This window comes from Strongylocentrotus purpuratus, unplaced genomic scaffold (genome assembly GCF_000002235.5).
Source record: "Strongylocentrotus purpuratus isolate Spur 01 unplaced genomic scaffold, Spur_5.0 spur5_scaffold_17, whole genome shotgun sequence".
NCBI classification, from domain to species: domain Eukaryota; kingdom Metazoa; phylum Echinodermata; class Echinoidea; order Camarodonta; family Strongylocentrotidae; genus Strongylocentrotus; species Strongylocentrotus purpuratus.
Genome location: NW_022145602.1, coordinates 14,217,528 through 14,229,763, shown reverse-complemented (window position 1 = coordinate 14,229,763; position 12,236 = coordinate 14,217,528). Strand labels below are relative to the sequence as shown.

Sequence of the window (12,236 nt, the reverse complement as noted above, 5' to 3'; positions counted from 1 at the left end):
ACTTGGTTTGATCGGCAGAAACGAACAAGGGTATGACAGAAACGAAAAGCTAACAAGTAGATATTAAAACTGGAACACTTCTCCAAATTGGTTAGATCGGCAGCAATGAACAAGGGTATCACAGAAACTAAACAAGCAATTAGGATATAAAACTGGAACACTTATTCTCTAACTTGATCAGCAGCAATGAAAAAGGGTATTGAAGAAAAGCTAGCAAGTAGAAAATAAAACTGGAACACTTCTCCAACTTGGCTTGATCGGCAGCAACGAACAAGGCTATCGCAGAAACTAAGCTTACAAGTAGAAAATAATGATGGAACACTTCTTAAACTTAGTTTAATCAGCAGCAATGAACAAGGGTGTCGTAGAAAGTAGAAACTAAACAAGCATGTAGAAAATCAGTCTGGAACACTTCTCAAAATTGGTTTGATCAGCAGCAACGAACAAGGGTATCACAGAAACTAAGCTACAACTGTAACTAGTATAAATTAAAACTGGAACACTTTGCAGCAATGAACAAGGTGAAGGGTATCAGAGAAACTAAGCTAAAACGTAGAAAATAATACTGGAACACTTCTCCAACTTAAATTGATTGGCAGGATTGAACATGGGTTATATCAAACTACAGGCAAGCATCCAAGCAGAAAAGAAGAAGAATGGTATTAGTTATATCAGTTGTAAGGTAAAAAGTGCAATATAGTACAACAACTACATTGAACTATATTTAAATAGCAGAAAACAAAATCAGAACAGGACCTGAACTTCACGTCTTACCATAGATGGGCAGAAACAAGCAAAGGCAGGCTCACAGAAACTCAGCATTATCAGGTACATACATGTATCATCAAGAGAGACACTGTGACTGAGCATTCAACCCAAGTTCTTGCTTTTCTTGTCACCTACCCCGCAGTAAAATATTCACCACCACAGATAATCACATCTGATTGAAGTCTAAATTAAGAAACTCAGCATTACCAGGTTCATGTATCATCAAGAGAGAAGTTTTGTTTTTCTTTGTCACCTATCCAGCAGGAAAATATTCACTGCTACAGATAATCACATCTGATTGCAAACTTAAATTAAGCATGGGAATATTGATGAGAGAGTGTTAGTCTGATTTCAAGAACAAAGTACAAATCTGACAGTCAATCCTGACAGTTGACATGTTTAATATTACTGTCCATTATGCTTTGACAGGAGAATATCTTGCCTTATACAGTACCTCTCTCAGATACTCTTTGGTAGGGAATCTTGCAGATTAATGGGCAAGAATATAATAGTCCTCTTAGAAGAGCTAAAATCATTTCTTGGAGTCAGGTTTGCTTTAAATTTCCAATCAGAATGATAATTAAGAACTCTATTCATACATGTACCATAATAATATGATATCCATGCGACAATAACCTTGAATTCAACTTGTATGTCATGAGAACAGTTAAAATACATGGACCGGTACGAGTAGCCTACTGTACATGTATACATTTTGTAAATTATTATGAGGTGATATATATATAAAACTCTTAGTTCTGACATACAGGTGGAGTTATGTAAAGAAACTGGAGGCAATCGTCAGAACCATATCATATCATCTACATGTACCATCACCTTGAGGAACTTAAAAAAAACCAAAAAAACAGTACACATTTTCAAAAGTTGAATAGAAATATAGGATGATAGAAGGTTTAGATGTGACCTTTGCATATGAATAAGGACATGTATGCAAGTTGGATCCTCCTTTAATTGGAAATATGTCAAGACTAGAAAAAACATTTAAACACAATTAAAACATCCATTGATGTCTGTGTGCATACATGTATTTCAAACAAGGAAAGTAAAGGAAAGAAGTATAGATGTACATTGTAGAACTATAGTACCTGTACATGTTCATGTACACAAACCGTCCAATTTAGTGTGTGTTTATAATACGAGGGCTTCAGTACAAGTATTGCAAACTGCCTGACGTTAAGACTACCGTCACGTTGCAGCCATGTGAGAGTCGCACCGATTCAAATGACCTCATTAAAATAGAGCTTGTTCTTATAGCACTTTCAAACTAACAGCCAGTGCACACTTCACACTATGAGAAATTATATTTACATGTACCGGTATGTAAAATTGTGTAGAAATGTCATAAAAAGAATATTTTTTATTGAATAGAATAATGGAATTCATTGAATTGAATTTATTGAATTCCATAATGGAATTTATTGAATTGAATTAATTGAATTGAATAATGAAATGCACTGAATTGAATAATGGAATTTATTGAATAATTAATTTATTGAACTTAATAATTGAATTTATTGAATTTAATAATTGAATTTATTGAATTTAATAATTGAATTTATTGAATTGAATTTATTGACCCAAATACATAGAATATACACGTATAAAAAAGTGAAAGCGAAAGAGAAAAAGGCACACACTTGAACAAAATATAAGGGTGGTAGAAAGAAAAACTGACAAAAGATGCACACTGTAATAGCTTGTAAGAGGTACATGTAGTTCACATATGTTTCAGTGACAGCTGAGAATGTGATGATAGCTTAGAATGTGATGATAGCTTGCAAGAGGTAAGTTCACATATGTTTCAGTGTTAGCTGAGATGATAGCTTTTCGTACATTCAACATTAATATTAGATCTAGAAGTGGATCCTGATTCTAATATTGGGTGTGGTTTGATACAATGCCCAAACATACATTTTGCTTCAAGTTTTATAACATGATATTTTGTCAAACAACATTAAAGCCCCTCTAAACTATTGGGAGCCCCAAATTTGATGGCAAAATTTCACTTTTAATAAATTGTGTCATAATGTAAAAGGGGATGTCACTTAAGAAACACTTCTATACAAATTTCCCGAAAAAAATGTGTTTGAAGACAAATATTGATAAAGGAATACATACTTTGGGTTTTCTGTTGTATGCAGTAAACATAAATGTTGTATTCTTTCATCAATATTGGACTTCAAACAGATTTGTTTTGAAAATCCTTGAAGAATATATGTCTTTGACATCCTCTTTCACAAATGATGCAATTTAAGTGAAATTTTGCCATCAAATATTTTGGGCTCCCAACATTTTAAGAGGGGCTTTAAAGCCCCACTGTCCTACTTGTAGCTACTTGCTCCGTCTATATAGAAAACTTCCCCAATCGGTGCCTGTTGGTCCCCCATGATCCTCTATTTCTTATGTTATTTGAGAGCTGAGTTGATATTAGATAGCCACCTGTCAGTGACCTTGCTGTGTGGTCTAATCCCTCCTAGCCACACTTGTACTGACAGTCTTTAAGACTAGAAAAATATCATATAATATGTACATGTACAGTGTACATACTACATATATTATGTAGTACATGTATAAGTCTGAACAGAGTATAAAAGTAGACATTTTTACTTGGGTTGAGTGTACAGACAAAGAAATCTGTACTTACACTGGGAAATCAACAATGAAAACAACATGTTTTTTAGCAGCAAAATGAGAGAATAACGAGTATTGTAGATCAGTGAATGGGTCATAAAGATTATAAGACTGTACAGGATGAGAAAGTTATGAATTTTTAAAAATTGTCATCAATCAGACAGAATCAAGTCAAGAATTGGCATTTCGGTGATTATCCCCCACAAGCAGCTCTCCATTAGTCGAGATTGTGTTGATGACTTTCCAAAATATCATATCTCTTCATTCTCGGGGAAGGAAAGAGGATGCATCATATCTTCTATCTTTAGGACAGGTTTGATTAATCAATCTTTTTGGAAAAAGGCAGAAATTCATGGAAATATTTGATTTGATTTGATTTGATTTATTTATTTCTGTTTGATTTTCTTTTTCTTTTGCATTTTTACAAATACATAACAAACAAATATTGCAAATTTACACATGACAAAAGAATATATGTATAATAAAGTAAGGCTGGCTGTAACTAATCGAAAACATCAATCAGGAAGGTTGACAAAGTAAGCAAAGCTTGATAGTATGACTACCCTCAAAGGATACATAATAATACAAATATGGAGGAACAAAATATTGGCAAAATTGGCAAAAGGGGGAAAAGACAGAAAAGACAGAAAAAAAAAGAAAGAAGGGATGTACATGTACATGTACATCCATATTCACAGACTTATGTGGTAGTTGAATTTCAATTTGATATATAAAGATTTAAAAAAAGAAAATGCAAATTTGAAATATTGAGTGGCCAACTTGGGATATACCGGTAATAGAATGAGAAGACTTGCGAGGTTCGGACAACATACATGTAAATGTGAATGTAAGATCGGCCAGCTGGTTTTAAACCTGGGCCTGCAAGTCAGAGCCTTGAAATGTTTGTATACAAGACAGTGTTTATTCAGTATCCCAAGTAGGCCACTCTTTATTCATACGTTTATTCATACCATCTAATATCTAATTCACAATTATAAATAGAGGATTGCTTGCAGACCATGCAAACTCTACGTTGTTGTTGTTGTTTTGGTTAATAGGCGTTTATCATTCAGGAGTAGATATTTAAGCCTCTTCAGATTGGATTTTTTTTCCCCTTTCAAATTACTGGTAGATTTACTTTTTGAAATATATTGATTTGGATAAATTGGATTCTTAAAAGTTAAAACGTTTTATTGCTGAGAGATCTAGGCTCTGCATAAGGCTTTAGGAATTGTGGTAAAGTGTCACATATACTACGAACATGACGGACAAAGAAAGAGGACAAAATATACAGTTCCTCATTCTACCCTCCAACAATTGCTGTGGTAGACAAAGGAACATCCCTTCACTGCTATTATGTAAAAATGTGTAGAACAGGTGTCACATGCATATTCACCTGCTCTACACATTTTTACATACTAGCAGTGAACGGATGTTCTTTTGTCTACCACAGCAATTGTTGAGGGTAGAATGAGGAACTGTATATTTTGTCCTCTTTCTTTGTCTGTCATATTCATATTGATAAGTTGCCTGCTGTGTTTGATTGATTACAAGTGTCTCATCTTTCATGGGATTTCCTTTAAAAGTAAAGACCAGTATTGGAAACGCCCCAATTTCAAAAAATGAAATGGAAGCTCTCATTACCAATCATGTGAAATAATATGTTTTGACTAATACATGATGATAAAAAATTTGCCTGGAAACCGCCTACTAATTCATTTATTTGGTAAATTTGTTTCTCTTATGGTCTGTGAGAGATATAGGGTAGTCCCATATACATCTTTCTGTGTATAGTGCTTGTAACTTTACGAAGAATGGGCCAAATTTCTTATCATTTTGATGATTCCAGAACCATGCAGATGCTAGATGCTAGATGATCAACCTTTTCTGATCGATTCCACAACGTTTCTTTCACAATGCAATCGCATGACCATAACTGGTCTTTACCTTTAAAGCCCCACTGTCATACTTGTAGCTACTTGTTCCCTCTATATAGAAAACTTCCCCAATCGGTGCCTGTTGGTCCCCCATGATCCTCTTTTTCTTGTAGTTGAGAGCTGAGTTGTATTTGTATTTATTCTGTATTTATTAACATTTATTTCCTTCTCAACAGTACAATATAAAACACAATGTATGATATACATGTATGAAACAATTATTTCAACATAGAGTAAACAGTAAATAATTCAGATACGGAAGGAGGCGAAAACCCGGAAAGCATAGCTTGAGTTGGGAACGCCCATAATAAATTAACACACTTACCGAGAGAACATTACAGATATTATTATGAAAATTACATTTTATATAACAGAACGTTGATAGGAAAGAAAAATAGTAAATGGAAGAGAGAAAGAAAAAAAAATGAGGAGAGAATTGAAGGCATGTTCACGTATAAAGAGAAAGTTAACTCTTTAACTTAATGAGATAGCCACCTGTCAGTGACCTCGCTGTGTGGTCTAATCCCTTCTGGCCCAGTTAGTATTGACGGCCTTTAATACAAGGTATCTTTTAATGTGTTCCACTAATCTCTCTGCAGTCGTTGGAAAAGAATTTGAACAATACAATTTCAATTTTAAACTTTATAACCAAGATTAAGAATCCTGGGGAGCAATAATGTTTAAGCTCCATCAGATACAGTCATTTTGTTTATTTTCATGATAGGAGGAAACACAGGGCAATAGCAAAGTATTTTTTCTTCATGTACATTTAATTACATATCACTTCACATCATATTTCAACAAAACGCAATTTCAACAAAAACAAAATGCAATAAAATGAAGGTAGCTCTTAATTGTAGTGACTCGATAAGAAGAAGAAGAAGATATCAAGAATGAAATAATAATAGTTTGTTCTTATATAGTGCATTTCAGGACAGCAGGCCCTCTCAAAGTGCTTTACAGGAGGTGATCATCGGATTCAGGCTTACCCGCACACAATGTATGCACATTCTCCACTCCCTGGGGAGCATTCCAGCCAGGCATCATTTTTACAAGCGCACACTTGCTCATCTAACCACATGAACTTTCGCATCCTACCTGGTACACATTTATCACCTGGGTGGAGAGTGGCAAATGTAGATCAATGTCTTGCCAAAGTAGTGTACATACATGTAGTGTCGTACTCTAGTAGTTCAAGCACTTGAATTAAAATTTGAAGGTCATGGTTAAATCCCAGACACAGCACTAATTTCCTTTGGCAAGGCATTGATCTACATTTGCCACTAAGTACCCAAGAGAGAAATGGGGACCTGGTATGATGACGAAAGCATTTGTGTTAGTAATTGCCTAAGGCCCTCATGGTGACCATATGGTAGAAATACTCTCCAGGGTTTGGAGTACCGTAAATCTCCGTGTATAAGGCGCACCTGTAAATAAGGCGCACCCCTACATGTATGTTTGTTTGTTGTTGTTTTGTTGCCGAAAACCCACGCGGGAAGGACCTTCATTTAACATCGAGGTGCAGTTGAAGGCGCTGATTTGTGCTTGTGAACTTGTCACAAATAATAGTAACAATGTCGTTTTTAGAAGAATGTGTAAGATCATTAATGTAAATTAAAAACCATAGAGTACCTAGGATAGAACCTTGTGGTACACCATTTGATATAGAAAAAAAAATTGAGGAATTATTATTATAAACTACATGTACATATATTGAGATCTATTAGAAACATTACTTTCAAACCAAGATGATAGACAAATTTGAGTGTTGTTGTAGTTTCTGAGTGGTGAGTCAACACACTGATTACTGAACTGGGAGACATTGCCATGCATAGCGCCATAAATAAAAACTACAGGTAAAAAAAAAGAAAAAAGTGTGCCTTTTACAAGGAGATTTACGGTACTGGAGTTATAGTACATTATGCATGAATGAATCCAATGACTGGGGTTACCGGGGTAATAATCATCTGTAAAGCGTTCAGAGACAGTTTTCCGCATTAAGTGCAATATAAATCCGGAATATAATTATTAGTAGTAAATTTAAAGGGCAATCTGACCCTTACAATAAGGTTCATTTAATTGAAAGCAGAAAGATAAGATGAACAGAATGTTGAAAGTTTTAAATAAATGGGACCAATAATAAGAAATTTATGAGATGAATGTTTGAAATATGAGATCACTATTAAAGTCTCTGTGTACAGGGTGTACCGGGTATCTGCATTTCAAATTGGCAGTTTAGTCAGTCGGCGGTGATGCACATGTCCATGTAGTTGCGGATAACTCTCCTGTTTGTCGTGTACAAAAATATATCCTCAATTTCTGTTTTTCTCATAAGTGCCTTCTCCCCCGGAGCATTAGTAATTACCCAAAATGTATTAGATAGCAATCATAGCATATATTTCCATACGATGTACTGTAGGTCCTCTAAAGAAAATAGAAAATTTTGTCATTATTTCATCTTGTCTCAGAGTCTTTTCATCAGTTTTCTTTGATTACTAAATGTACTTCTACATGAAGGACACTACAAACAACAAGAATAATAATGAAAATAATATAAATAAAAACAATAATAATATAAATTCAATGATAACAAAATAAATAATAATAATGATAACAATAACAGAAATAACAATAATTATAAGATTGATAAAAAAAAACATCAACAAAAAGACAATGAATTAAATAACATGTATATGTATGTATGCAAGACCCAGGCCTACTAAAAGAAACAAGGGTCTAAGTGCTTGATTTTCTTTTATCTCTCTCTTCTACTGACTTCTCTGGTCTTCCATATTTCTTTGTTAAGATTTTTTGTCTGTTTCCATCTCTGTGTGTCTCTTACTCTTACTAGTCCTATCTTTTGACATCCTTTTGTATTTCTTTGTTTTTCCTTCTCTCCTTTTCATTTATTTCCCCTTCCCAAGCCTAATTTGGTATCTATCCTCAAACTTTAAAAACCTTATACCCCTGTAACTTTTTGTTGATGATTTCTTGTTTATCCTTTTTCTATCGTTCCTTATTTCTTTGTTTTCCTAAGGCATTTCTTTGTTTTCTTTCACTTGCGTTCTATCTTTCCTTATCATAAGGCTTATGTACACTGTGTATTTGTCAGTTCGGCTACATGTACATGTAGAAGCTAGCAGCGCAGCTAAGCTCAAACTAAGCTAGCCCCAAGGCACCAGCTACCGAGTCAGAGACATGTCAATACATGTAGCAGACCGGCCAACCTCTGGAGTTCAAAAACTGTATTCATTAATCCCATAAGTTGTATTTTATTGACAAAAGTTGTATTCTTAAAAATAAACAGGGACCGTTACGCGGATCAATGCCTCTGTACAGTTCCTACATACAGGATTTTTTTTTTTATAGATCATTGGTTGAATATGCATAATTTTGTCACGACTGGTGTGTTCGATGAACATCCCCAAGTTGCCGATCTGAGATGCTTAACAGGACAGAATGGGCAAAATACCGACAACAACAAAAAAAATTGTATTTTATTGAGGGAAATTGTAGATCTACTGTCTTATTTGCTTCTAAAAATTGTACAAAATACGACTTAATCGTACTGGTTGGCAGGTCTTCAATAGGCCAGTCTTCATCAGCTCAAGATTGCCAAATAACCCGCTATTTTAACTATCCCGATCGCAAATTATCCAGTTATTTATGTGCGTCTTCATCAGCCTGCAGTTGCAATTAGCGGGATATTTGGTCGAGATAATCATCACAAGATATCTTGGACTAATCTGCAAAATATTCCGCTATTTGTCCGACGTAGCTCTACTCTAGGACCCCCGTTACACATACGTCTAAAAGTGGACGGAGGCCGGCCCCGGAGGCGGCTCGACGTATGTGTAACACCAACTTTTTTGAAAAGCTCGAATGAGGCCTCTTGATGTGGTTTGAGGCCGGCCTCAGTCCCGCAATCAGTAGGTGCAACACCAAAGTGGACTCGGGGCCGGCTTATAAGCGGAAGTGACGTGACCTGTCATCATATTCAACATAATACATCGGGCGCGCTTTGCCACCTTCTCTTATGTTATTCTTTGTTTTTATCATTCTATCACTTTCTCTTTCTGTCTTTCCTTATGTTATTCTTTATTTTTATCATTCTATCACTTTCTCTTTCTGTCTTTCCTTATCTTATACTTTGTTTCTTCCTTCTATCACCTTCTCTTATATTATTCTTTGTTTTTTATAATTATATCCCTTTCTCTCTCTCTGTCTTTCCTTATCTTATTCTTTGTTTCTTCTATCGCCTTCTCTAATGTAATTCTTTGTTTTTATCATTCTATGACTTTCTCTTTCTGTCTTTCCTTATGTTATTCTTTATTTTTATCATTCTATCACTTTCTCTTTCTGTCTTTCCTTATCTTATACTTTGTTTCTTCCTTCTATCACCTTCTCTTATATTATTCTTTGTTTTTAATAATTATATCCCTTTCTCTCTCTGTCTTTCCTTATCTTATTCTTTGTTTCTTCTATCGCCTTCTCTAATGTAATTCTTTGTTTTTATCATTCTATGACTTTCACTTTCTGTCTCTCCTTAAGTCATTCTGTGTTTTTATCATTCTATTACTTTCTCTCTGTCTTTCCTAATGGTATTCTGATCTTCTTTCTATCATCTTCTCTTATGTTATTCTTTGTTTTTATAATTCTATCCCTTACTCTTTCTGTCTTTCCTTATCTTATACTACAATTATGTTTCTTCCTTCTATCACCTTCTATTATGTTTCTTTGTTTTCATAATTCTATCCCTTACTCTTTCTGTCTTTCCTTATCTCATTCTTTGTTTCTTCCTTCTATCACCTTCTATTATGTTTCTTTGTTTTTATAATTATATCCCTTTCTCTTTCTGTCTTTCCTTAAGTTATTCTTTGTTTTTATCATTCTATCACTTTCTCTTGCTGTCATTCCTTATGTTTTTCTTTGTTTTTATCATTCTATCACTTTCTCTTTCTGTCTTTCCTTTTGTTATTCTTTGTTTCTTCCTTCTATCACCTTCTCTTATGATATTCTTAATTTTTATCATTCTATCACTTTCTCTTTCTGTCTTTCCGGAGTCCGCCCCAACGTCAGCTCTTGAAAAGGCGACGTGGGGCCGGCCTATGTGTAAACACAAAATTGCGGGCTCGAGATCATGTGTAACAGGGGTTTGATGATCTTGAGGCGGCTTCAAATTGCAGGCGTGAGGCCGCTCCCAGGCCCACTTAAAAGCAGACGCATGTGTACTGGTGTAACAGGGGCGCACTAGACTAGTCACTAGTCTAGATCTATGTGCGAACGCTGAGCAAAATATCTCGAACACAAGTTTTGGTCGAGACTCGAGCTGATGAAGAAGCGATTACATAACTTCGGGCTTATTTCCAATATCAAACAGTGGGTTATTTGGCAATCTCGAGCTGATGAAAACATACCTATTGATGAGCCAGGCCAGGCGCCTGCCCGCGGCCGTGGACGGCCTAGCAATTTCCCCCAAGATTCGCTGGACTCCACTGAGCCGAGCTGCGGCACAACAAGTTACAACGGCAGCACAAAACAAGTTGAAATGCGAGCCATAACAATGCTCCCAATAATAGGAAGCGAACAAAGCCTATGCTGAATATGATATTACATTTATAGGATGATATCAAGATGATAATTAAACGAAGTAACGGAAGTAATAAAGAAACTTACCTGTTTTAGCTCTCCTGTCGACTGCTCCGAGTACCGTCACTGTCGACGTTTGGATCTTGTGTGTACAGATGCAAAATCAAAGACCTTATGTTGCAGAGAGGGATTTATCAGGTTATATAATTACTAAAACAGTGGCAGAGAGGTGTTTTATATTCCGTAGGTTTGTCCAATTTTAATGTTTGAAATAGGTCAAATACCATACACTAAAATAGTGACAGAGAGGTGATTTATGTTTTGAAGTTTTGTACAATTAAAACAATTTTTTGTTCTTGTTCTTTTTCTTCTTTTCTTTAAAAAGAACAATGTTTTGTTTCGTTCTTTTTTTTGTAGCATGAATTGTACTACGAAAGTATTTAGAATTGTCCTCTGTCAAAAATATAAGCCTTCTATCGATAGGCTGGGATTAGAGCTAGTCTGCAGAAACAGACTTTATTTTGGCAATATATCTGAAACAAATGGACTACAATTGGCTTTGTTTTATTATCAGTTACTGATAATTGGTTACTGGGATAACTTGACAGATATTGGTCAGCGTATGCGGTAAGAATTGCATAACACTGTTGCGTTCAGTGGCGGATCTAGGGGGGGGGGGGACACAGGGGGCACGTCCCCCTCCCCCGGCCTAAAAAAAAAAGTGCTCACTGCCCTCCCCCCCCCCCCAACAATTTTGTATTTTTAATTAAAAAAACAAACAAACATATTAACGAGCAAATGAGATCATCAAATGCTATTTTCCCACAACAGACGTACGTCCGGTTAACTAACTATGAATCACCCGACAAAAGACATTTATGTACCCTAAAATGGACTTTTGTATACTGGACATTTTGGGGGAAATCGGGTCTTTTTCGGGACATGATGTACGTCCCGTTTTGGGGGACTTTGTCTTTTTTGGGGGGGTACAAATGGTCTTTCTTTTTTTTATTTGGGGGGGGGTTCGGGTTGTTCTGTACTAGAAGCTTCAGTTATACAAACCAAGTTGCCCGACATAACATCAGACTGGATTCCAAGTATTGATTGATTGAATTGAACTGCATTCCATTTCATATATAATAATAATATTTTAAAGTCCACTCCAAATTTTATAACAGGTTAATACAACTCAAAGTCAGCAGCGTCATGCATGAGCAATTAAACTGGGGGCCTGTACAGTTAACAAGATTTGTAATCACTGACCAGTCATCGAGTTATATGTAGAAATAA

General features: G+C 35.4%; 1 protein-coding gene across 1 annotated transcript in view; it reads right to left on the bottom strand.

The window, feature by feature from the left end:
* LOC100889073 (cryptochrome-1) overlaps positions 1–11,157 on the bottom strand; it is a 38,459-nt gene extending 27,302 nt beyond the window's left edge. Inside the window, exon 1 of the mRNA XM_030987768.1 lies at positions 11,034–11,157. The gene's annotated coding sequence lies outside the window, so the exon portion shown is untranslated. The remainder of the gene's footprint in view (positions 1–11,033) is intronic.
* Between the last annotated feature and the right edge of the window lie 1,079 nt (positions 11,158–12,236).